This window comes from Cervus elaphus, chromosome 22, assembly GCF_910594005.1.
Source record: "Cervus elaphus chromosome 22, mCerEla1.1, whole genome shotgun sequence".
Taxonomy (NCBI): domain Eukaryota; kingdom Metazoa; phylum Chordata; class Mammalia; order Artiodactyla; family Cervidae; genus Cervus; species Cervus elaphus.
In genome coordinates this window covers 18,146,779-18,174,198 of record NC_057836.1, presented here as the reverse complement: position 1 = coordinate 18,174,198, position 27,420 = coordinate 18,146,779, and the positions used below count along the sequence as shown (strand labels likewise).

Sequence of the window (27,420 nt, the reverse complement as noted above, 5' to 3'; positions counted from 1 at the left end):
CCTGAATGGGCAGATGGGTTCTTTACCACTGACTCATGAGGAAAGCCCAAAAGAAATTATACTAAGAAATTATCAGAAACTTTGGAAACAGAACTAGAAAAGACATGCACAGGCCTAAAGAAAAGAAAAATTATTTAAAACTTTAAAAAACAAACTATTAAGAAAAATCAATCAAATTTAATAAATAACTTATTAAAAAGAAAACACTAAAAATAAAATAGAAAATAAAAAAGAAGAAATGTGTTCCCAGAAACTGCAGAAGCACCTATGAAGGGAAAGAATATTCAGACATAGGAAGTGACACACACCACCCAAAATACAGATGCAGACAGAAAAGACCAACATCCCACGGACATTTTGAATGTCATCTTAATACACATCCATACAGTTTTACAAACACCAAAGTGAATAGTGATTTCAGCAACTCCTTATCACAAATTATTGTAATTATTAGACAATGAAGGTACTTTTCCAGACTATTTTAACTTTCCATTCGATGTAGAAATTTCTCACCTAACTGTTCTGAAAGGCAGCACCAGATTTTTCTTTAATATTTCTACTTATTGTTTCTATCATCTCAAAACCACCCTTTCCATGTTTTCAGTTCAGATATCTCTCTCTTCTCCCTTCCACTCCTCTAATCTCCCCTCCTTCAACTCCTCCCTCTTTCTCTGTCTCCTTCCTCCATCTCTTCCTCCTCCTCCTCCTTTTGTCCACATCTCCCTCATCCTTTCTCTCCTTCCATGTCTCTCTGTCTCTGTCTCTCTCCACCCCTCTTGTCCCCACCCTCCTCCAGTTCCTTATATGCTTTTCCAACTAGAGATTCCTAGTGGATGCCTTAATGACTCATTAGAACAAACATATTGCATTTGGTTAAGAACAGAGGGGTAAACATGATATGTAAAGATGAGGAAAATTATGTGTAGGAACTTACATGAAAAGAAAACCTAATGTGGAAGAGGAGAGATAAAAATTAGTTTCACTTGATAACAATGAAGACATGTTTGGGGGTCATAAGGCTTCCAGTAGAAAAAGAAAACCTATAGAAATTCCTCCTCTGCATCTCAGTGAAATTGTGTTCCATGCCCAGATGGGTGAGGAGCATACCAGTGATACAAGAAAAAAAATGCAACATGGGCAGAACATTTCAGAAAGTTCAGATAAGTTTGCAGTGTGATTATCTTAGACAGAGAGAGAAAAATCTCAGCTGTTCTCCTGGATTAAGTGACTGCTGAGTCTCACAGGGACCACGAGCTTTTCTGCCCCTGTAAGAATTACTGTGTATGTTGCTTTAGGAGAATAAGACAACATAAGTAATCCACCTAGGATTTTTCCCTGGAAACAGGAAATTTGCTTGAGATTTAAGTTGAGTAAAAGTGATTGAGAACAAGAAGGAATAAGTTCAACAAAAAATTCCTGGTAGCACAGAACTTTTCTGAGAGTCTCACAATATTTATTATCTTTTTTCCCCAGTATAAACACAGGCAATGAGGGTCTCTGAAGACCTCTCCCATCTGGGATATGATGTCACAGGACTCCTTACAACCTTAGCCTCTCTCATCAAACGGATGGTCCAGGGGAACAGATCTCAGTCTCAGAATCCCTGGGCTGTTTTGCTATCCTCACAAACAGTGGGGGATCTCCTCTCATCTCATCTTCCTTCCCTCCAAGAACTTCTGTCCTTGGTGACTCCAGGGGACAGCCTGAAACGAGAAGAAAATTGCTTGATCGTGCCTGTGAACCAGAAGAATGATAACATCCGTTTTAGAGAGCCTGAACAATGGAAGAGATGCAGACTGTAAAAATTTCTGTACATCAAACACTCAGGACCATTCTGTCAGGGCATAACTTTAAGTAGATAAATTAAGATTTTTTAGTTGGAGGTTCAATATCAAACTCTCAAAAGCTAATAGAAAGAATATACAGAGAAGTAGAAAGATATAGTAGACCTGAGAAGCACTATGAACAATTCAACATAATTAAGATTTATACAATTTTCACACAACACAAGGCTGTAAATTCTATCCAAGTTCCCATAGACTATAAACTAAGAGACACTGGAAACATATCCAGGGACAGAAAACAAGATGTAAAAATTTTATGCTCTAAAGGTATTGAAATCATACAGAATCTGTTCTCTTATCACTGTGGAATTATGTTAGAAATCAGTTATCAAAAGATATTTGAAAGTAGCCCACATATTTTTAAGTGCAATGTGACATTTACCAAGAGAAATCTTTGATTTAGCCATTGAAACCCTCAGTAAAATTAGAAGACTGAAAAAACACGGAGGGTGACTGTAGAGAAGAAAGCATTTGACTGAGAAATTAATATCAGGACTGGACTTTATGACTCTTGGCCCAGAGTCTGGGGAAAAGTTGTCACAAGAAAGGATTATTTCTCAAGGTGAATATACCAGAAATGGGAGAGAGGAAAGCATAGCTCTAAAATTGTCATAGTCATCCCTCAGTGACAGACTGACCATTTCCTTGTGACTTGTCCCAATTCTTTAAATATCTGTGCAGATAATCCCAAACTTTATAATAATTGTTATATAATAGGAGTTGCCATGTGAGCTATAAAAAAGTCAGTCTTCACCAGAAGGCTCACAACTTTTCACCTTACACAGAAAAAGCAACAGCTTTCTTTTTAAAAAATTTTTTTTCCATTTATTTTTATTAGTTGGAGGCTAATTACTTTACAATATTGTAGTGGTTTTTGTCATACATTGACATGGATCAGCCATGGATTTACATGTGTTCCCCATCCTGATCCCCCTTCCCACCTCCCTCTCCACCCGATCCCTCTGGGTCTTCCCAGTGCTTTCTAATCTGCTAATTAAAGATATTATAACTGATATTTGTTACCTCAGTTCTCATAAGGCTCTCTGAGCCTCTAAAGAAATCTGCACCCCATTTAATCCAAGAAACTATATATTTGTAAGGGAGGTCAACCTAGTATATTAGGGGCAATAGTTATCATAAAGTAAGAAATGTCACAAAAATGTTCATATTGTGGCATCTCACCAATTTTCCATACAGAATTAATGCAAAAATCGACGGACAGTCCATGGAACTAATATTCAAGTCTGAGAAATATGGTCATAAAAGTCTGAGAAATACGGTCAGCATGCATGCATCAGTGACTGAGAATGGAGGCGGAAGGGGGGTGTAACCACAGAACACACGATTTACCCAGCCTCTATGAGGACATAGAAATGACAGAAATGTTTTAAAAAGGGCAGACTTGATGTATGAGAGAGATAGAAACCCACTCAGATTTTCTAACATCAGAAAAGATAGCTGTACTTTCCTCAGTCCCTTAGAGAGCCTTAGCTGACAAACCTGTACCCCTCCATGAGAGAGACACTCCTTCACTCAGCAATGGAAAAGGAACCATGTCAGACAAAGCTGCTCATTCGACATCACCTAGGGAATTTTGTGTGCTGACTTTGGACTCTAAAGGCAGACAAGGGTCTCAAGGACACTGGCAGTGGTGAAGTGGATCATGGATTAGGGAAGTGGAGACATTTGTATAGATGACTGTGTTACAGTGACTTCATGTGAAGTTTGGGGCAATTCACTCAAATTTTTCCAACTGTGTGTGTGCTTAGTATGACTCAATCATGTCTAACTCTTCGGGACCTCATGGACTGTAGCCCTCTAGGCTCATCTGTCTATGAAATTTTCCAGGCAAGAGTACTGGAGTGAGTTACCATTTCCTCCTTCAGGAGAGCTTCCCAACCCAAGGATCAAATCCACTTCTCCTGTGTCTCCTGCCTTGGCAGGTGGATTCTTTACCACTGCACCACCTGGGAAGCCCAAACATGTCCAACTACAATAATTAATTATATATTCTCAAGTTACATAATGGCAGTGTTGAGCTAGACATTCTGGTTGTTGACAATGAAAAACCATGATCTACTTTATTTTACCTCAAAGCAACTCAATAGTCTTTTACAGACTAGGCATTTAAATATTGTGTGAGGGAAACCTGGTCAGAGTATCTGACAGTATCTGACATTAATGTGACAGAGTATCTGACATTAATGTGACAATGTTGAGGGAGTGACATGGTGGATTCAGGGAACCCAAGAATCCAGGATGTCATCTCTCAATGATGTCACAAGGGAGCCATAAAACAGAAACTTTTCTGGAGAGGCAGGTCACTTGACATACACAAGCTGCAGGAATTATGGTCAACAGGTGGTCAGAATGTCTCCTAGAAAAATGGACTTTCAGTCTCCTCAGGGTGTTCATATGATGATCTATCTTACCACTTATCCTTACCACAAAGACAACTTTATAGCAAGTGCCTGGAGATGAGGCACTTTGTTTTTCATTGTCTAGCATAAAAAACAAACAAACAAAGGTAACTTAGTCACTGAGTCACTTGAGAGGGAACCTTGATAAGATGAGGAACATCCCAAATGTCAATAAGAAAAGAGAAATCTTTTCACCTACAGGAGCTCCTAAATAAGAAGCCTATTTTGGGACTTCCCTGGTGGCCCAGTGGTTTAAGACTTCACCTTCTAAGGCAGGGGGTATGGGTTTGATCCCTGGTCTGGGAGTTAAGATTTCACATACCTCAGAGCCAAAAAACCAAAATGTGAAACAGAAGTAATATTGTAACAAATTCAATAAGAACTTTAAAAATGGTTCACATCAGAAAAAGACTTTTAAAAAAATTTATATTTGTTACGAAGTTAATGAGAAGTTAGCAAGAGTTCAGAACTGGACATCTGTTGAAAAATGTTCTCCCCAGAGAGGACTCAGATGTCTTGGGCTAGTAGAACATGAGGCGGCTGTCTCACTGAGGCCAGATTTGAGTTTGGTGTCCTCAGCTGTCTAGCACCTGGACCATGGAAGTAACTAGACTGCCAGCCTATGGCCATATGAACCCAAAGGTGAAGGGCAAAGGATTCTTACCTGGTCTTCCTAGGTGGTCTATCTTCATGTCATCATTTTCTTTATCCTTATGGACAATATTGTGCAGAGTAAACCTGCATTTGAGCAAGACTAAGACAAAGCATGCTGGGTCAGACAACATCTGGAAATTCCTTCATATATTCCCAGTTCCACAGGGTTCCTTGTATCCTTAAACCTGGGCATTATGTAAGCTCAAGCATGGCCCCAGATACTTCCTCATCTTTCACATTCCTGGTGGACTGCTTAGCCCGGTCCTGACCCATGTTCTGCAAGTATTTCTATCACATAGAAGATTGTAATTCTAAGATCTTTAGCCCAGGGTCATTGAGGCCTTGGAGAGTAGAGAAGAGTAAATATTTTCCCTCATGTTCCCCACATTATAATATATAACTTCTCCTCTCTCCATACACACATTCTCTTACTATAATTTTCCTGTGCCCTAGAGCCCACTGTGGCACTTACATTTCTTTACATGTTGGTCTATCTCAAGTAAAAAGGGAGAAAACATGACAAAGAGAAAAAAGATAAAGAGCATATAAAACAGGGCATAGAGCCAAGGAACACCATTTGGGGATAAACTGGCCTCATGTGCAGCTTCCTCCATCGAGGTCTGAGGACATGGAATCCTGTGTCTCAGCTCTATCTCCTCCTAGGTGACGAAGATGATGACATCACAGCTTCAGGCACAATGGGAGATGAAGACATGGATGTGGATTGGCCAAGCCTCATCCCATAGCTGCTAGAAAGAAACAGGCAAACTTAGGAGCTTCACTTCCATCACAACTCCAGTGAATCAAAAACACTAGATGATCAGTTTAGAATAGTGAGAAGGTAGATTTTCTTTATGCATATTCAGAACGTGCCTCTCAAAGAATTGGAGATATTTCCAGTCACAAAATGAAGAAAGTGATTTCTTTAGACTTTGCAGCCCTAGAGCCAGTCTTATTCAGCAGAATAATGTCTAAGTTAAAAGACCAAATAAAAGACAGGTTTTCCCTGCCACAGGGAACATTGTCCCACCACTGCTCCCCCATACACACAATGATCTCAATTCCTGGTCTGAACTCAGACTTCTCTAAGGTGACTGACCAGTGTAGACCCACTGGCAAGATGTTCATGTGGTTCCAGTCTTTGCCAGCTCCCAAGACTGTTTGTAACATACCACCTCCAGGAGTCTTCATGCCTCACCTCCTTTTGCCATGAATGTATGTTTTCTCTCAAGGTCCACAAACCCTTTATTTCTCAACCAGAACAGAAAAGACATCAACCACCTAAGAATACAAAAACAAAATATGTGGCCAGTGTTGGATTGGACAAGAAAAATGAGTTCTAAAATCTGCTGCTCATCCAACTGAGAAAATAAAACCCAGACAGAAAAGGCAAGGGTCATTATGGACTGTGATAGTCAGGGAGTACTTTACGAAACATTAGAGAGAAAAAATAACAAGCAAGTAGAAGTGAAAGGAAATTATCTATTGAAAGTCAAATCGACTTCCTGATTCTGAGGCATGTAAACAGGAAACCAAAATGCCTATGTGCCTTTATTGGCTTAATTTTTGGCTGAGTATCAGATATTAAAATTCTCCAACCTAAGTTAAAAAAAAACTTATCAAGATAAGAATTTATGTTTAAAACCTGAAACAATATTTGTTCATGTTTTTTCACTCTCATCATTCCTAAGAACCGCACTAGGATAAAGTCTACATGGTTGTGTTGTGTTGACATCTTCACACAGAAAGATTAACAATTTAGGCTAAAATAACACTCATTGGCTCAAGCACAGCTTTCTCCTCCTAATAAAGCTCTTTCTTCCTTATGCACAACTCTGTAGTTTTTCATCATTTTTCATATAAAGTCTGTTTATAGCCCCTTGTGTAGGAAAAAATCAGGAAAAAGACAATTTAAGTTGTCATAAATGAGGAGGCTTTTTAAAAAACAGTATAGCATTTGCCTTATCCTTTTTACAAACAGGGGGTTTTAAATCTGATGTTTTATTTAATGATTCAAAATATAAATATAAGTAATTAAAGGAGAACAATAAAGGAACAAAGAAATTGAAATTGTATAGGAAAATAGTATAGAACCAAAAATTGGCTCACTAATATATCTTCCTGTTTTATTTTCTTCAGAAATCTGCCCCCCCCCCAAGATTTGTTGAGATATAATTAGCATATGGCATTGTGCAAGTTTAAGATATACAACATGATGCTTTGGTACATATATATATATATATATATATATATATATATATAGTGTTTTTTTTAAAAATACATTTATTTATTGCATCAGGTCAAGGCCAAAGTCTATGATCATTTTATACATGTTCTCCTTAAGGATTTTTACAGTTTCAGGTCATACATTTGAACCTTTAATCCATTTTTAGTTAATTTTAGCATAGGTGTATAGCAAAGGATTCTTGTTCTATTCATTTGCTTGTGAATATCAAGTTTTACCAACACCATTTTTTAAAAGATTTTTTTGATGTGGACCATTTTAAAAATATTTATTGAATCTATTGCAATGCTGCTTCTGTTTTTTTTTTTTTTTTTTGCCTAGAGGCATGTGAGATCTTAGCTCCATGACCAGGGTTTGAACCTGTATCCCTGCATTAACCACTGGACCACCAGAGAAGTCCCACCAACACCATTTATTGAACAGACAATTGCTTCCTAATTGAGTGTTCATAGTACTCTTGTGGAAGATTAGCTGAACACTTATAAGAGAACATATTTCCAATAGAATGAACATAAATGGCCCAACAATAGCATGCCAGTAGGTGTAGAAATTTGTAAGTCACTTAAAAAAATCACTTGCTGAGATTTGCAAAATATACACCTACTATACCGTATAACCCAGCAGTTTCTTTTCTGAGTATATTCCCGAAGAAAGCTTTCATCAATTTTGAGTAACAGTGGCTGATATGAATATCCTTATATATATGTTTTGGTAGAGAGATTAACTCATTTTTTCCTTTCTATTATACAACTCTCACATCAGATTCATTTATAATTGCCAAAAACTAGAAATAATTCAGTATTGGAAACACTAATAAATTCTGGTAGAGACTTGCATTAGAATATTAGCAATTAAAAAATACTGCTAAATGTAGTAACATATTTGAATTTCACAGACATACTATCTTGCAAAAAAAAAAGGCAGGCCAAATGAAATTTTCACTGTTCAAATGGCTCCACTGCAGAAAAAACAAATCAGTGATGATAAGAGGTCAGTATAGTGGTGCGCAGGGAAAGTAGACAAGAGAGTGTCTTCACTGGTATAGAAAATATTCTTTATCTACTAAATAAATGTACAGGTATATAGTTATGTATCAGTTCTTTAGTTGTACACTTATTATTTGTGAAATTTGCTTTACATAAGTTAACTCCATTAAAGATAAAATTAATGTTGTTCAAGGCTTTTTAAAGGAGCTGGGTTTTTTCCCCCTATTTTCTGCTACTTCTAATTTTAAAATTTAAATAAGAATTATTGCTTAAGAGTTTGATGAAATGTACTAGTAAAACCATCTAAGCCTGTAAGTTTTGTTGAGAAAACTGATCTTTGAAAAGCATTTCAGTTCCATTATATTTATTATAGAATTCAATTTCACTTTCTTCTTGTGTTAATGGCAGAATTATATACATGTATGTGTTTGATACAATTGTGGACTTACATATTTCTTTCTTACTTAGGAATGATACTTTTAGCTGTACATACAATTTTAGATTCAATGTTCTTATCCTTTTTAAGATATTGCTTTATTGTCTTGTACATGATGTTGCTACCGATAACTTCAGAGTCAATCTGATTCTTCCGAGCAGATGGTGTACTGTTTTTTTCTGGAAATTTTACTTTGCTATTTAAAAAAATTTCTGTGTAGTGTGGGTGTGAATATTTTCCTTATTTCACTGGTAATCTACAAATACTTTGAAAATGAGACTTTACCTATTTTTAAAAATTCTGTACAATTTATATCTATTGATTTTTCAAATTCGTTTCTTCTCTCTAGTTTTATTTTTTTTAAATTTTTTTTTCTGGGATCCTCTTAAGTATGTATGCTAAATCTCTTCAGTCACATCTGACTCTTTGTAGCCCCATGGACTGTAGCCCGCCAGGCCCCTCTGTCCATGGGATTCTCCAGGCAAGAATACTGGAGTAGGTTGCCATGCCCTCCTCTAGGGGACCTTCCCCGCTCAGGGATTGAACCTGTGTTTCTTGTGTCTCCTGCATTGGCAGGCAGGTTCTTTACCACTGTGAAGCCCCCCTTAACTACATGATGATGCTTTTCTCCTGTCCTCTGTTATCACTTACAATTTTAGTTTTATTTTCTACTTCTTTATTTCTATCTCTTCTTGGAAAATCACTCAAACTGATATTCCAACTTACCCACTTGTTCTTCATTCAGGTTCATCCTACTTATTTCTTAATTGTATTTTTTAACTTCCCAGCTGAGTGGCACTTTTTTGCTAGCCTGATATTCGTCACAGACACGGTGAGTAGCTTCAGTTGCTACCACAGGTTTCTGTGGCTATAAAACAAGTGATAAAATGAATTGGGGGAAATGCAAGATCAGAGCTTTCCTCTGGTCTCCACATACAGCTTTCTTCCCACGCTGCAGCCACCCACCAGCCTCTACCTGGTCCTCCTCTCTCCACTCACCAGTTCAGTCTGAGTTCAGTGTACACAGGGGATGGTTCTTTTTTTTTTTTTTTGGCTACACTGAGTTTTTGTTGCAGCATGGGTGCGTGGGCTCAGCAGTTGCAGCACACCAGGCTTAATTACCTCCACAGCTTATGGGATCTTAGTTCCCTGACAGGGGATTGAACCTCTGTGCCCTGATTGAAAGGCAGATTCTCAACCACAGGACCACCAGGGAAGTTCCTTATGTGGTCAGTTCTTTGGATACTTATTTCCCTTTTGTCTCTGTCATTTCTCCTGAATTGATTCTGGAAATCAGAGTTGATTTTGGAAGTTAGCAACCTCTGTTAGTTGAACATTTTGGCAGGAATAGGGCATTGTGGTCTATAAAAGAAATGATGCCATTGAAGAAGAAATATTTGAGAACACAGTGCACATATGTGTCTTTTTTGAGCCAAACTAAATGGAATATGATCAGTAAGGTAGAGTTCAAATTTATAAAATCATAATTACCCTTTTATCTCTATGAATGATCCACGGTAAGCCTGCCAGTTTAGGAGATTCTGTAGATACTATAGCTCTTTCACAGCAATGATAGATACAGAGAGTGCACCACACATGTCTGCCAAGTAGAGACCAGCAGGGCCTCTCGCACTGCTGTTAATCAGATATTACTAAAGGTGCAGGATGTTTTTCTGTTCATCATTAGGCCCATTTGTGATTATAACCACAGTGTTATTTAACAGGAAGGAAAGTTTGCTGTATCAAAAGAAAGAGCAGCAGTTGCTTTTGCATTCAGGAGAAGGATGTGGGTTGTGGGTAATAGTATGTGTGTGAACTCAGTAGCATATGACTCTGCAACCCCAGGGACTGTAGCCTGCCAGGCTCTTCCGTCCATGAGATTTCCCAGGCAAGGATACTGGAGTGAGTAGCCATTTCCTTTTCCAGGGGACCTTTCCAACTCAGGGATTGAATGTGTGTCTCTTGGACCTCCTGCATTGGCAGGTGAATTCTTTACCACTATGTAAGCTGGTAATAGTAAAAGTTAACACTCTATGTGTGTATTTTATTATCCATTTATTTGTACATTGGTGTCAATATCCAAATACTATAACTGAAAGTACGTTCCTTATAGCAAGTCTGCTCCATGGACAAGGTTCCTGGGTATACCTTCTAACTAATCTGTTCCTATGCTATTAAATTCTGCCAGCTTCCTTTACAGAAAGGTAGACAGTCCTGCCAGACCAAAGCACAAAGCTGGCCTAACCTCCAAATAGGCAGAATGTGCAAATGCTATTTAGTGGAATCAAACCGTGCTCAAGGATACCTTAAATATGAGAATCAGGGAACCAAAAGCTGGCCAGACAGTGACAGCTGAAAGGATTAACCGATTCTCTGATCTCCTGTCCAGGAATCAATTACACAGTCTGAAGTGGACATAATTCTTCTTCTTTGTCTTTGTTGGAAGGAGGACTTTTGGGGTCAACTTTCCTAGTACCTCTGTTTACCTGAGTCAGGAGGGTCAATTTTCAAAACACTTCAGGGAAGCATTTCAAAACATGTAAGAAAAAGAAATTAGGAAAAGTCAATAAAAGAGAGAGTGCGTAATAAGTAAGGAAGTTAAGTTGCTTCAGTAGTGTCCGGCTCTTTGCCACCCATTGGATTGTAGTCCCCCAGCCTCTGTCCATGGAATTCTCCAGGCAAGAATACTGGAGTGGGTTGCCATGCCCTCCTCCAGGGGATCTTCCCAACTCAGGTATCGAACCCATGTCTTTTATGTCTCATGCACTGGCAGGCAGGCAGGTTCTTTACTACTAGTGCCAAGAAAAACAGAAACGAAAACCAAGAGAAATGCCTCGAGCAGAGAGAATGGGAGAGAACAATGCTGGGGTTAAGATTAGGTCAAAATTGTCATTTATTTACATTTTGCACCAGGCTATATCCCCTACTCTCCCTCCTCTAACTTTAAGCTTTAGTAGATGTTGACCACATAAAGTAAGCTTCTTTTTTTTTTTTCTGTTTTGGCCACACATTACGACTTGCAGGATCTCAGTTTCCCACCAGAGATAGAACCCGGGACACAGCAGTAAAGTCCAGAATCCTAAACACTAGGCAACCAGGGAACTCTAAAATAAGCTCTTCATACCAATGTTTTGGATGAGAAAGAAGAGGCAAAATGTCTACACATTAGGTGAAACGGGGAAGAGAGAAGATCGGAGGCATAGAAGAAAAAACAAAGATTTAAATTTTAACAGAAACACTTTCAGGAAGTCATGGTTAGAAGTATGATAGCCCAAAGACACTCAAGTGCTATTAGAAACACTAGTACAATACTTATTTTTTAAAAATGGATAATCAACAAGGACCTGCTGTATAGCATGGGGAATTCTGCTCAATGTTATGCAGCAGCCTGAGTAGGAGGAGAGTTTGGGGGAGAATGGATACACATATATGTATGGCTGTGTCCCTTCGCTGTTCACTTGTAGCTATCACAGCATTATTTGTTAATTGGCTATATCCCAGTACAAAAAGGTTTTCTTTCTTTCTTTCTTTTTTTAAGAAGTATTAGGTACAGTATACAAAGCTAATGATTCAAACCACTTTATTTCTTATTAGTCAAAGGACTTGAGAACTTGAACGTGTTTTATGTAGATGGTATATTTTTCCTCAGCAGATGTGTGAACTCTAATGATTTTTCCAGGAAGCTCAGAAGATGAACAAGTCTGACCCTATTCTGTATAGGATTACATATTCTACAGCAAATGAGAAATTAAGCACCTTATTCTCTCCACTTTCCACTGATAGGTACACATTAGAATGGAATTTGGGGATGAAAGCAGGTACTTTTTTCTTGTAAGAGCTTATCTTTTGACTTATCTGTACTCCTAGCTTGAGACCTGATGCTAAGACTGAAGCTCCAGTACTTAGGCCTCCTGATGATAAGAGCCGACCCCGGTGCTGGGAAAGATTGAAAGCAGGAGGAGAAGGGGATGACAGAAGACGAGATGGTTGGATGGCATCACTGACTTGATGAACATGAGTTTGAGCAAGCTCCGGGAGTTGGTGAAGGACAGGGAAGCCTGGCGTGCTGTAGTCCATGGGGTCGCAAAGAGTCAGACATGATTGAGTGACTGAACAACAGCTTGAATCTAAAATATTAGTCACTCAGTTGTGTCCGACTCTTTGTGACCCCATGGACTGTGTAGCCCACCAGTCTCCTCTGTCCTTGGGATTCTCCAGGCAAGAATATTGGAGTGGGTTGCCATGCCCTCCTCCAGGGAATCTTCCTGACCCAGGGATTGAACCCACATCTCATGTCTCCTGAACTGGCAAATGGGTTCTTTACCACTAGTGCCACCTGGGAAGCCCATAGAGAGAGTACAGCTGCTTATAACAAGACTATTTCCCAAAGTGTCATGTACCAGTATCTTCTAGGATATGAGCTGAGAGCTGAAAAGACTATCCATGTTCACCATGACTATAACATGCTGAGGGAACAAGAAAGGTCCAGTTCCTAGTGAATCATCACTAAACCTGACGGTAATCCAGCTCCCAGTTCTTTTCTTATCCACCAAGAGACTCATCATTTCTGATCTTTTTCTTTAGCTAGAGGAAGTGAGAACAAGGAACTGAACGTTGTTTTCCCAACTAAAATCTAACCATACTATGGGGTAACTTGAATTGATTTACATTGTGAACAGTCACTATACTTGAGGACATGAGAAATAATCTTCATTTAAATCATTTATTTATACATACATATGGAATCTAAAAAACATGGTACAAATGCACCAATATTCAGGGCAGGAATAGAAATGCAGATGTACAGGACGGACTTGTGAACATAGCAGGGGATGGGGAGGGTGGGACGAATTGAGAGAGTATAATTGACATAAATACACTACCATGTGTAAAATAGATAGATAGTGGGAAGCCGATGTATAGCACAGGGAGCTCAGCTCTGTGATGACCTGGAGGGGTGGGAGGAGGGGGTGGGAGGAAGACTCGACAGGGAGGGGATATATGTATACATATAGCTGATTCACGCTGTCGTACCACAGAAACCAGCAGTTCAGTCGCTCAGTCCTGTCCGACTCTTTGCGACCGCATGAACCACAGCACACCAGGCCTCCCTGTCCATCACCAACTCCTGGAGTCCAACCAAACCCATGTCCATGGAGTCGGGGATGCCATTCAACCTCTTGTCCTCTGTCATCCCCTTCTCCTCCTGCCCTCAATCTTTCCCAGCATCAGGGTCTTTTCAAATGAGTCAGTTCCTCACATCAGGTGGCCAAAGTATTGGAATTTCAGCTTCAACATCAGTCCTTCCAATGAATACCCAGGACTGATCTCCTTTAGGATGGACTGGTTGGATATCCTTGCAGTCCAAGGGACTCTCAAGAGTCTTCTCCAACACCACAGTTCAAAAGCATCAATTCTTCAGTGCTCAGCTTTCTTTATAGTCCAACTCTCACATCCATACATGACCTATGTATGGCTATGGAAAAACCATAGCCTTGACTAGATGGACTTTTGTGGACAAAGTAATGTCTCTGTTTTTTAATATGCTGTCTTGTATAGCAATTAACCAATTAAAAATAAATTTTTAAAATGCCAAAAAAGAAATAATCTTCATTTAAACTAACCAGGTAGCACACATTATGTCCTATACTTAGTAACTCAATCATAAAAAGACAAAATTGTGTTTGAAAAATAAAGCTGAAGCCTAAGAATCTTTACAACCAAAATCACAAAGTTAACATAAAAGCATTCTACTTCTAAATGACTTCTGTACTTTCCTATTTCAATTACGCTTCTGAGAAGTTTTTAGATTTAGTTTTACTAAGAAGATTCTGCCAAACCTATATCTAACTCCATGAAATCAATTTTCCGTGGTCTATATGGGGAGGGGACCCAACTTATGTAAGAAGAGATGATGTAATTAGGATAGAGCACTTCTGGAATATTCAAGTGCTGTTACTATGAGGTCATCTTGGGAGAAGAAGAACCCTGACTCTGGATCTGGATTCAGCATCTCTCTCAGTCTGACCATGGATCACTCACCTAGGGCTTAACTCCAGAGAAGAAAATATATATTTGGATGAAAGTTTCGAGGGGATGAATATTGTAAAAGCTGTTTGTGTTAAAGTCTCTAGATGTTCACAAAAATTTCTCAATAATGGAACTGATATGAAAGGACCAAAGTATTTATTGTTGGACAATGTATGTAAAAATGGGACACAAGTCAGTGTTACCCTTTTTTTGACATATGAAGTGATATTTTCTGTACCTCTAGTTTGGACCAAAATGTGACAGGAGTTTCAGTAGACACATATTTGTTCTTCAAATGGAATTCCACAGCTTCCAAGTGCAGCATCCTCATTTCCAAACTCACACTCTTTGGTCAGGAGCTTCTCCTCTCCCAGATCTTCTTTCTTTGAGGAACGTGAAAACCAGCCTGCAATAGCAAATTTAGGGCCTGGTTATGTTTATGACTCAGATGAAACAGAGCCCTCTAGAGGCATCAGAACGGAGGACAAAGTGAACACACAGCATTCCTGGTGACTCAGATTGAGATCATTTCTGCATGATATAAAACACATCAGGAAAAGCATTTTAAATATATAGACTGTTGATTTCAGACCATGTCCAGGAAGTATCTGTAACAGAGACTTAAAAACTTCTGTGAACTCTAATTTTCAGTCTATACAGATGGTAGGAACCTGAAACTGGAGAAAGGAATTTTAAGCATTCGACTTTTCTCAGTACTAAATCAGAGGAACTGATGAGAAGAAGATACAACTCCACTATTATCTATCCCATGAGGACACTTAGGGACCAGATCCCAACTTCCCAAGGGTCTACAAGGATAACCCTAGCCTTTTCTGAAAGTCTTCAATGGCTAAAGCTGCTTCAGTTTCCACAGTTTTTCTTCTCCCAAGGAACCCCACCACCTTCACATTGCTGTGGTAAAGACGGTTTATTGGGCCCTCCAGCTCTGAAATTCTGTGGATCTGGGCAAACTCACGAACATGCAACCTATGCTCAGAAGGGCCCTGGGCTTGGTTTAAAGCTCTACTGTCACCAACTTCAATGTCTTAATAATTTTTGAACATGGAAATCCACACTTTCATTTTGCATTGGAATCTGAAAATTATGAAATTAGTCCTACCATGGGTCTTAAAGAAAGATGAAGGGATTCTCACCTTTCATCCAAAACCGCCTCCACGAAAACAGTTATCACAGTAATCTTGACATTTTAGCAGCTATAGAGTATCAAAATATATCTTAATATCAACGTTTTGCCATTTTAACTGTATTTCTCACTTTGTCACATCTTGGATTAACCACCTAAATCTTTTGATTATCTATGAGATTGTTGTGATTAAGAAAATAAGATCACAGCACCAAAAAAATACATGCCTGGTTGTAACTGCAGGAAGGTACCCACTGTGAAATCTGATTTAATTCCAGACTTCCTAAAAATACACAGAAATAACTAAATATGGGCTCACTTAAATTTTGTCTTTCCAGGAAGGATTGGATTTTAAGGGTTCAAATGCATCTTCCCAGGAAATAAGACTATAACTATAAGAGATCAGACTTCTCTTTTACTTGCTTCTCAGGGAATATTTTCTGGGATATAGAATTTTGGGGACCTTATTATCCAACATGCAGATCTCCTTATACAAAAACTATTAAATATTTCAAGATGGCAACAGGAAAGTGATAAACCAAGTGCAAGTTCATTCCTAATGTGGCAGCCTGTGCCACTGCAGAGATCACATTCTCATGAAGGTGGACACTGGGATGGTCATCTCATCCATAAATAGATAAATAGATCTCAGGAAGAATTTCAGGCATAGAAGCCCTTTACTTTTCTCATTGAATTTTAACCACTTCTCTTCTGTCCTTGAAAAGCAGTCAAGAATCTTTGGTGGAAAGCATGCAGGTGGAGTCTTGAGAGTCCCTTGGACTGCCAGGAGATCAAACCAGTCAATTCTAAAGGAAATCAACCTTGAATATTCATTGGAAGGACTGATGCCAAAACTGAAGCTCCACTTTTGCCACCTGATGTGTAGAGCTGACTCATTGGAAAAGACTCTGGTGCTGGGAAAGACTGAAGGCAAAGGAGAAGGGTGGAACAAATGATGGGACTTCCCTGGTGGCTCAGATGCTAAAGAATCTGCCTGCAATGTAGGAGACCTGGGTTTGATCCCTGAGTTGGGAAGATCCCCTGGATTGGGGCATGGCAACCCACTCCAGTATTCTTGCCTGGGAGAATCCTCATGGACAGAGGAGCCTGGTGGGCTACAGTCTATGTGGTTCAAAGAGTCAGACACGACTGAAGCAACTAAGCACTCACATGCAGCAGAAGATGTGGTGGTGAGATAGTGTCACCGACTCAACGGACAGGAGTTTGAGAGAACTCCAGGAGACACTGGAAGACAGAGGAGCCTGGCAGGCTATAGTTCATGGGGTCACAAGGAGTTAGACGTGACTTAGTGACTGAACAACAAATGTAGGTGGAGTGAGCCCATCCCTAGGAATCAGCATAGTGTCATCCTGAATCTAACAGTGACTTCTTATGTAACCTTGAGAAAGTCACACGTTATCTACTTTGTTACTTTATTTGTGGAGTAGTGTTTGACTATACAATCCTTATGATCCCTTCAAGAACAGATAATCCCAGAATCTACAATTAAAGGCATTCTGGATAATTGGTGGATATATCAGCTTCAAAATCCTGTTAGCATTTTCCCCATAAAACATCAAAATGTTTACCAAATGCAATATCTTTCAGTAACATCTTTCAATAATATTTCTCAATTGTCTCTTGCTCTGAACTTTTTTTTTTCCTGTTACCATGGGAAGCATGTTTTATTTAAGGCTCTTGCCAACAAAGTAGCTCATTATACTTTTGAAACAAAAGTAATGTACAAAGAACAATTGAAAAGTTTTTCTTAACAAAGTGAAGCTGTGTATAACTTTTATGATGTTTTATCAAACCAGACATCTTGGTTTGGGAAATGCATTTACATTATCCATATATGTCCACACATCAGAAATTATTTTTTTAAAGATTTTTTTTATGTGGGCCATTTTTAAAGCCTTTAATGAATTTGTTACAATATGACTTGTTTCATGGTTTGGCTTTTTGGCTGCAAGGCACGTAGGATCTTAGCTCCCCAATCAGAATTGAAACCACACTCCCTGCATTGAAAAGCGAAATCTTAAGCACTGGACCACCAGGAAAGTCCCAACATATTGGAAACGCTTAAAGCAACTATACAGACAGAGAACTCAATCTATTTCTTCCTCTCTGAGGTCTTGAGACAGTAACTGAGGTGTCAAAAAAAGAAGAGTTTAAACCTGCTGGAGAAACAGTCATTCTTTTCCTCAGAGCATGGTCCTCAGGAAGACAGACCCTCCCTTCTAGAGGACTGAGGTTTCCATCTCCCAAAACTCTTTTCAGCATCTCTTCCCCACAAGACTTTCCTACCCTCATCCCCATTTCCAAGAGCAGAAAGCCTTGCCTTGTGTAGGACAAGTCCAGAATCAACTTTGTTTTCATTCCTGGGCAGCTCTGCCACAGAATCATCTAACCGGTAAGAAACAATCCAAGAATAGACATGAAAAGAAAAATCCACGTGTGTAAAAACTAGACAAGGGGTCAGAACAGAACCCCAGGCTTGACTTATTTTCATCCCAGAGAGAAGACAGTATTCACTGGGGATGGGAGATAACTGGTAATACCTTCAGAACAGGGAGAGAGCTATAGGTCCAAAGTGGGACATGGGGATCTTGTATGTGGATGCCGCGGCCACAGGTGATGCTATGAATCACCCCAAATCATCATTTATGCCTAGAAGAATACACGAGGGACTTCTCCACCTGACTCCATCTGTCTTTCCTCCCCAGGCTCAGGCTCCCATAGATAATATTTACATGAGGACAAGATTGATACAAAGATTCTGAGTCAGAAACACATCTTGAAACACCTTTATAGAGTGCTATCTATGACATCTCTGGGACTGCACTCAGCTCATCAGAGCCGTTAACCTCATGTCTTATGGGCATACCCAGAATTCCTGGCCCAGTCCTAACCTGTGTCCCTGTGTTTGATACTAAACTTACTGCTGTGATGTACAACACCATGCCTCCTTGGCATGCCTAGTTGAAGTTCACTGAGGCTGAGTCCAGAGAAACACAAGTATCATTTCCCAGAAAATGTAATGAGGACAAGATGCAGATTCAGTATCCCACATCACAGTGTGGCCCTTCTCACCCACTGCCCACAAGCTCTCCTCATCATCATCTCCATTTTAGAGCATACCTTCGCACTTTATTTTCTGTCTGCACTTTTGAATCACCAGGAAAACGAAAAAAAGGAACATGCAGGGTCCCAAGACACAACCGAGGATGCCTGTCACGAAGAAGATCCCAGGGCCAGGGTGGGAGCTTGAGTGGTTCCCTAAAAAAAACATGTTCTCAAGGTGGGAAGGGACATGGGAGAATCCTGCCCCTCACTGGCACCTTCTGAGTGCTCAGGGTGATGAAGTCACAGCTTCAGACACAATGGGAGATTGTGAGAGCCTGGTAGAGACTGACTCAGGCTCTGTCCTCTGGGGATCTCAGCCCTATCCTATACTTTTCTGAGGAGTTACACAAGAGAATACTAAGGACGTCAGTTCCAATCCCCCCAATTCATCCCATCCCCCTTTCCCTCCTTGGTGTTCATGTTTGTTCTCTATATTGAGCTCTATTTCTACTTCAAATAGGTTTATCTGCACCATTTTTCTAGATTCAATGTATATGTATTAATTATATGATATATGATATTTTTCTCTTTCCAATTTACATCACTCTGTGTGACACTCTCTAGGTCCATCCATGTCTCTGCAAATGGCACAGTTTAATTCCTTTTCATGGCCAAGTAATATTCCATTGTATATATGTGCCACATCTTCTTTGCCCATTTCTCTGTTGATGGACATTTAGGTTTCTTCCATGTCCTGGCTATTGTAAACAGTGCGGCAAACAGATAACTAATGAAAACCTACTGTGTAGCACAGTGGATACTATTCAGCTCTCTGTGGTGACCTAAATGGGAAGGGAATCCAGAATGGAGGGGATATATGTATATGTATGGCTGGTTCACTTTGTTGTATAGCAGAGTAAAGCAACTATATCCGATAAAGAGTTTTAAAATGAGAGAATGCTAAGGAATATCAGGAAGCTTTGCAACAGCCACAGACTCATAGTTCAGAGGCATCACACCCAGTCCCTTTCCAGGGAGAGAGCTTTCCCACATCAGAGCAGAGAGAAAGTTCAGGGCATCCCTGTTCAGGATAAGAACATCCTCAAAGGGAAAGGCACCCATATATATGGCTAGGGATCTGTTTCCCCAACTTTTCTGCCCCAAGTGAAACCAAGGAAGGGAAAATTTCCGTGAGCAGAGACTCCTGATTCCTTTCTGAATGTCCCCTCAGGGCACATTCAGTCCCCTCTGAAATGTGTGCACCAGAAAGAATCTTGACTAACTCTCCCGTCACATAAGACAGAAGGAATGGAACACTGTATCTGTTAAAATAAAAGGCAAAATTTTCCTATGGTCTGGACGTCAAAGAACCTCAGAATGTCCAAACATCACCAGGATATGCATGCACCCTGACTCCCTCACCCCATATTCCTTGGAGACTCCAGGTACCCCTCAAAAAGTGCCTGGAGAAACCCAGAAATTCATGCCATAGTCCCACCTAGTGTAAGAACATTTATAGTCCACAGAAATACTTCTTAGTTAAAATTTTTATTTTGGCTGTCCTGGGTCTACGTTGCTGCTCTGGCATTTCTCTAGTTGTGGAGTTCGGTGTCTACTCTTCCTTGTGGTGTGCAGGCTTCTCTTTGAGGTGGCTTCTCTTGTTGCAGAGCACAGACTCTAGGTGCTCAGGCTTCAGTAGTTGCAGCTCTCAGACTTCAGAGCACAGGCTCAACAGTTGTGGCATATGGGCTTAGCTGCTCCATTGCTTGTGGGATCTTCCCAGACCAGGGATTGAACCCATGTCTCCTGCATTGGAAGGTGGGTTCTTTACCACTAAGCCATCAGAGAACCTTCTGAAACAGTTCTTGGGAAAAAAAAAAAAAAACACGACTTTTTGCATTGCTACCCTGTTTCCTAAAGTTACTGTAAGAAATAACTTTAAACAGAAATTTATTTTCTCACAGATCTGGAGGCTAGAAAACCAAAGTCAGGGTGTAAACAGGATTGTGCTACTTCTGGAGCTTTTTATGGAGGGTCCTTCCTTGCCTCTTCCAGTCTCTGGTGTTATCAAGAATCCTTGACATTCCTTGGTTTACAGATGCTATGCTTCAATCTCTGCCTCCATCATCACATGGAGTGTTCTCCTGTGTCTCTTGTTTTCACTTTGTGTCTTCTCTCTATGTCTGTGCCTAAATGTCCTTTTTATTGTAAGCACATTAGTCATTGGGTTAAGACCCACACTAATCCAGTAAAACCTCATCTGAACTTGATTTCATCTTGTTGTTCAGTCTCTAAGTTGTGTCGGACTCTTTGCGACCCCATGGACTACAGCACACCAGGCTTCCCTGTCTTTCACCATCTCCCAGAGTTTGCTCAAATGCATGTTCATTGAGTTGGTGATGCCATCCAACCATCTCATCCTCTGTTGCCCCCTTCTCTTCCTGCCCTTAATCTTTCCCAGTAACAGGGGGGTCTTTTCCAATGAGTTGGCTCTTCACATCAGGTGGTCAAAGTACTGGAACTTCAGCATCAGACCTTCTAATGAATATTCAGGGCTGATTTCCTTTAGGATTGACTGGCTTGATCTCCTTTGTGATTACATCTACAAAGACACTATTTCTAAATAATGTTACATTCAAAAATTCTGGTTGGACATGAATGGGGGTGGGGGAGCCACTATTCAACCCAGTACATACCTCATCCTCCAAGCTTTCAAAACTAATTCTCCTGTACAGAGTTTCAAGCCAGAGCTCAGGCCTCTCAACTACATTTCACTGTAGCATCCTTTTTTCCTTTGTTGTCTTCTTACAGTAACAAGTGCTGGCCTCTGGGGGAGGACTCTCTGCCCTGGCACAGAAACCAAAGGAGGCAGACTGAACAGAGGGAGAAGTTGAACTATCCTGCGGTTTACACAAAGGCTCAGTGAATCCCATGGTGAGCTGGAGTGGTCCTTTATATTTGTCCTAAGTGGAGGGAAAGGGGTGGAATTTATATATTTGTGTACTAAAGTGTCATTGGATAAGGATGCTTCCCAAGAAAAGAATAGCCACCATCACTCATAGCTCCTGGGAAGCAAGTGCTTCAGCCAGACAGAGGTTCATATCATGGCATCTATCCTTTCCTACTGCTCATTCATTTTTGTACCTTTAATTCATTTACTTAATTATTTAACTTAAGTGTGTTGTGTGAGTGTACTCAGTAGTATCCAACTCTTTGCAACCCCCTCGGAGCCTGCCAGGCTCCTCTGTCCATGGAATTTCCCAAGCAAGAATACTGGAGTGGGTTGTCATTTCCTCCAGGGGATCTTCCTAACCCAGGGATCCAGCCTGCACCTCCTGAATCTCCTGCATGGGCAGGTGGATTCTTTACCACTGCACCACCTGGGAAGCCCAAGTTAAGTATATATTTTACATGAAATTCTGAGAGTTTATTCTTGTTGGATTTTTATATACTTCTTCTTTTTCCAGGTTAACTTGCAAGAGGAAGGTTAGTTAAGACAAGCTACAGATCCCACCACTGCAGTTGGGTGTTGCATCCACAACTCTAAATCATCATTTCCCTCATTTACCACATTCTAGATTTCCTTCACCATCTATTAGCACCTCTGCTGGTCTAGGCAACTTACTTGGTAGAGTGGTCCACACCCTCACCCCGAGAGGTCTGAAATCCTGGTCACTATACACTTGCCAGGCTGTGGCTGGTGCACTCTTATATTTATTATCAGAATGGGGCAATGGAGTGCCAAGAGATCCCAAATAGATTGCCTGGGTTTCAGATAGGTTTTTGCCTACACCTGTCATGCAGCAATTCTCCTTCTGATATTTAGGGTATTCTAGCATTGAAAATAGCTTATTGTTTATTTGCTTGTTGGTAATTTGCCATGAAGATCCTAGGGTGACTGGGAAGCAGTCATGGCTTAAAGTTTAAAGTGACACTTACTGTGTCCCTTGGTAAAATCACTTTTCCTTCTGTGAACCAGAGCTAAATCCGTAAAGCCTAGACTTGGAATATGGAAAGTGCAAATTTCTCAAGTGGACCTTGAGAATAAAAGCATTACCATTTCAGTTTCCACTGATTCTTGGATCTATATATTCTTACTGTTGGGTATATCATGGGTAACCATACAATGATAACTGACTTGTGTGATTGATTTAGGGTATATGTATTTTGCCATGGAAAGGAAGTCCCATCTTTGCAGAGTATCTTGTTCAAGTTGGTTTCAGCTACCAGGTCAACAGGCATCTCCACCATTCTGACAGGGTAGCAAATTCTGAAGACTCTCCATTCTGTTTTCCAAAGTACTGCACCAATTTACATTCCCACCAACAATGTATGAGGGTTGTCTTTTCTCCACATGCTCACCAATGCTTGCTACTTCTTGCATTTTGGTCAATAAAAAATAAGTTTAAAAAATTATATGCTTAACAATTGCATAAATAGTAGGAAATTTAAAAATACTTTAAAAAGTTTTCCAAAAGTAGAGAATATATCACAAGCATTTTTAGGAAATATCTTGAATTAAATGATAGTGAAAAGAAAATATATTAAAAATTGTGAGGGCCTGCTAAAGCTTTGCTTAGAGGAAATTGCCTAGTTTTAAATACCTATATTAAAAAAAAAAAAAAAAAAGACGGACTTCCATGGCTGTCCATTGGTTAAGACCCCATGCTTTCACTGCAGAGGACATGAATTGGAGCCCTGGTAGGGGAACTAAAACCCGGTAAGCTGCATGGCATGGCCAAAAAAAGGAAATAAGAGAAGATTAACATATTAATGATTAACTTTAGGAAGCTGTTGTTCTTCAGTCACTCAGTCGTGTCTGAATCTTTGCAACCCTATGGACTGCAGCACACCAGGTCTCCCTGTCCATCACCATCTCCCGGAGCTTGCTCAAACTCATGTCCATCGACTTGGCGGTGCCAACCAACCATCTCATCCTCTGTCACACCCTTCTCCTTCTGCCTTCAATCTTTCCCAGCATCAGGGTCTTTTCCAATGATCAGCTCTTTGCATCAGGTGGCCAAAATACTGGAGTTTCAGCTTCAGCATCAGTCCTTCCAATGGATATTCAGGGTTGATTTCTGAAAGGTTGTTGCTGAACGATAAGACGCTGGGATTCTTGGCCTCCGGAGGAGACGAATTCAAACCAGGGCCAGAGACGAGGCTGGATCGCTCAGAGCTTCTGTGTAATAAAGTTTTATTAAAGTATAAAGGAGATAGAGAAAGCTTCTGACATAGGCATCAGAAGGGGGCAGAAAAGAGTACCCCCCTGCTAGTCTTCAGCTGGATGTTATATAGTCACTGCTACTGCTACTGGTAAGTCACTTCAGTCGTGTCCGACTCTGTGTGATCCCATAGATGGCAGCCCACCAGGCTCCCCCGTCCCTGGGTTTCTCCAGGCAAGAACACTGGAGTGGGTTGCCATTTCCTTCTCCACTAGCAGTCTGTTAAAGAAAAGAAAGGAATGTCTTAAAACTCAGAATGGCAACATGCCCCGCATCCATAAGATGCATTTTGGGATAATCTTGACACCAGATGATTCATCCCAGGCCATAAAACAATTGACTTGAATCTTGTGGAAGGGCAGATTACCATACAAATAGTTTCACTTACAAAGATTAGGGGAACAATATCTGAGTATAACATACTGGTTTGTCAAGTAGGTTCTGAGCCATTAGGGCGGAACCGACTTGAAGACAGAGTCTGGGGTAAATGCATAGTACATTAACATAACTTAAGAAAAACATTTCCATAAGAAAAATGTATTGGTTAACTCAAGGTTTGAGAATAGCTAGCTTCAGGTGAAACCAGGTGTCATTATGGCAACCCAGTATTTTAAGAGAAACCTCCTTTTAAATTTGTATAGAGAAGGAAAAAAAATATCACTAGTTTGTTTCCTCCTGCCGCTTAAGAGAGATAAAAATGTCTGACACTTGCAGCCTATTTCCTCCATTTGGAGACCCCTGGCCTTCCTGCCTGTTACCCTCTCATCCCCCCCTTTTCTTTTAGGAGAATTATGTTGCCTAGGGAAAGGGGGCATCATTCTCATTCTATAACTGCTTCCGAGCTGACAAGGGGCGTTGTCCCTAAATTGGTGAGGCAACATATTCTCCTAATCCTCATACTGAGGATGTCTGATCCAGGGGCCCCAAGTAGTAGTTGGAAGAAGCTGCAGCAGTAGGAGTTTGAGCAACCATTTTTTAACTTAAAAGCTTTCATGCGACTAGAAACAAATCCAGTTACACAGTTACAGATGCAGGGAGCAAACAGCAAAAACAAAACAATCAAAATTATTGTAATTAGGGTAGTTTTCCACCATGGGGAACTAGTCGACATCTCCCAAAGTGAGGCAATTGAGGCTTCAGGTGTAGCCATGGCCCCAAATTTTGTTCATGTGTTTACTAAAATGAATAACATTAGTGCTCATATCAGGTATATATGTACAGCATTGAGTATGAATGATGGCACAAGTTCTTCCTTGTGCAGCTGTCAGAATATCTAAAGCCAATCTGTTTTGTAAACCACCTTTCTAATTTGTGCTTGTTCAGCATTAAGAGCTGAAATGGCTTTTTGAGAATCTTGTAATGCTTGTTGAGTAAAATTAGTCAAAGCATCCACTCGTAGCATAACATCTGTAGTTCCCAAAGAGGGAACAAACATTGTGGCCAAATAATCATACCAGTGAAATACAGACCTTGCCAACCAAATTTTAAGGTGGGGTAAATTAGCAGGCTTTTCTGGAAGCTCTGAAAATATAAAGCCATGAGTAAAGACTAGACCCAGGGTGCATCTCTCTATCCAACCAGGGGGAAGTCAAGCCCATAGATAAGAGCCACATATCCAATAAGTCCCATTTGGAGCAAGCCAGCATGACTGAGATAGCCAGTCCCAATCAGTGCCTGGCCAGACAAAGGGAGGACCTGAACTGGGGTTGGAAAACACGGGAATGATTACGTTGCATATTTCCTGAGGCAAAAATCCCAATTGTTTCCAATATTTGTAATTAAGTTGTTGGCTAACTTTTGGGGATGGCTCTGTTTGTTCCCAGCATATAGGGGCAGTAGATATTAGACGTCCTTTTTCAGGAGTTAGCCATATAACCTCATCGCATATTTGATAAACGTCAGGGAAAAACCATCAGATCTAGACCTATTTGTCTTATGTGTAGCAAAATAGTCATTAAAACAAGACAATGTATAATCAAAATTAAAAGTCACGTTATGTCCATAGTTAAGGTACAAAGTGTTGCAGCAGTTCATTTTAGGGTTGTTAGATGTCATCAGATGAAGAAGAGGCATCACATACGATTGTTGTTGAAGGTACTCGCAGACTTGGAGAAAGTCTTTTCCTTGAAGTGGAGATGTCCACCATGGGAAGCCTTTTACTGATGAAGAGGGGAGTGCTCCGCAGACCCAGCAGTTAGACCAGTTATGGAACGCAGCATAGGAGTGAGCCCAGGACAAGAAGGCATTGTCTTGAGGATCAAAAGGCAGACTCAGGATCTTTGGAGACAGCAGAAGTAGGCTCATATAGATTATCAGGCCCATCTGAAGAGTGCAAAGTCAGAACATAGAAAGTAAAGACATAAAATGATATCACTTAGTTCTGGTCAGAGTGCCACCTCTTAACTTGAGTGTGATGTACCCACGAATCAATTCCTGGCACTTTGACAGCTCTGGGAGAAGAAAGAATAACCTGGTAAGGGCCTTCCCAGAGGGGATCAAGGGATGGGCCCCCAGATCCCAATGTTTTTATGAGGATCTCGGTTCCTGGCTCAAATAGAGGTTTTGTTTGACTCAGAGGCTGGGTCAGGAGTCATTTCCCAGAGTTCTGTTAATGCCTGTTGAAAAGCTGAGAGCTCAGTTACATAACTAGTTAATTCCAGGGCTTTAGGGTCTATAACAATGTCTGTGTGTAAGAAAAGTCTTTCATAAACACATTCAAAGGGGGACAGTCCCTCTTTTTTGGGGGGAAGTTCAAGCCCTCATTAAAGCTATGGGTAGGACTTTAATCCAGTTGTCCGCATCGCTTGAATTAATTTGCACAGATGTCTTTTGATGATGTCATTAGCCTTTTCAACCTTTCCTGAGGACTGGGGTCTCCAGGAACAGTGTAAGTGATATTTTATTCCCTTAGGATTGATTGGTTTGATCTTGCAGTCAAGGAACTCTGAAGAGTATTCTCCAGCACCATGGTTAAGCAAACTGAAACCAAAAGAAGTAGAAAGAAACAAAAAATGAGGTAAACGTCTAGAAAAAATAAAAGAAAACATTAACAAAGTAAAAGTTGGGTTTTCAAAAATTAGTAAAATTGACCAAATCATAGGAAAAATAATTTTTAAAAAGGAAACAAAAGATCAATATCAAAAATGAAAGTAATCATTCAGATGCAACAGACCTTATAATGATAATGAAAATACACTATGAACAATTATATGCTAATAAACAGTTTAGATAAAGTGGATAAATTTCTTTAAAAAAAACCACAATATCAAAACAAAATCAAAAAGAAAAATAACCTTACATTTATTGAAGAAATTTTGTCTTAGGAGCAGGGCAAGCTTTGCCAGGCTCCAAGAAGATAGTTGTAAGCAGG

The 27,420-nt window shown here is 40.1% G+C and overlaps 1 long non-coding RNA gene across 2 annotated transcripts; it reads right to left on the bottom strand.

The window, feature by feature from the left end:
• Window positions 1-1,431: 1,431 nt before the first annotated feature.
• Window positions 1,432-6,371, bottom strand: LOC122680757. Of its 2 annotated transcripts, none has more exons than XR_006336774.1 (3): window positions 6,117-6,371; window positions 4,929-5,667; window positions 1,432-1,703 (listed from the first exon to the last, which is right to left on the bottom strand). It is a non-coding gene; the product is annotated as an uncharacterized LOC122680757 (long non-coding RNA). The 2 variants fall into 2 exon arrangements; XR_006336773.1 differs by having other exon boundaries at window positions 4,929-5,664.
• Between the last annotated feature and the right edge of the window lie 21,049 nt (window positions 6,372-27,420).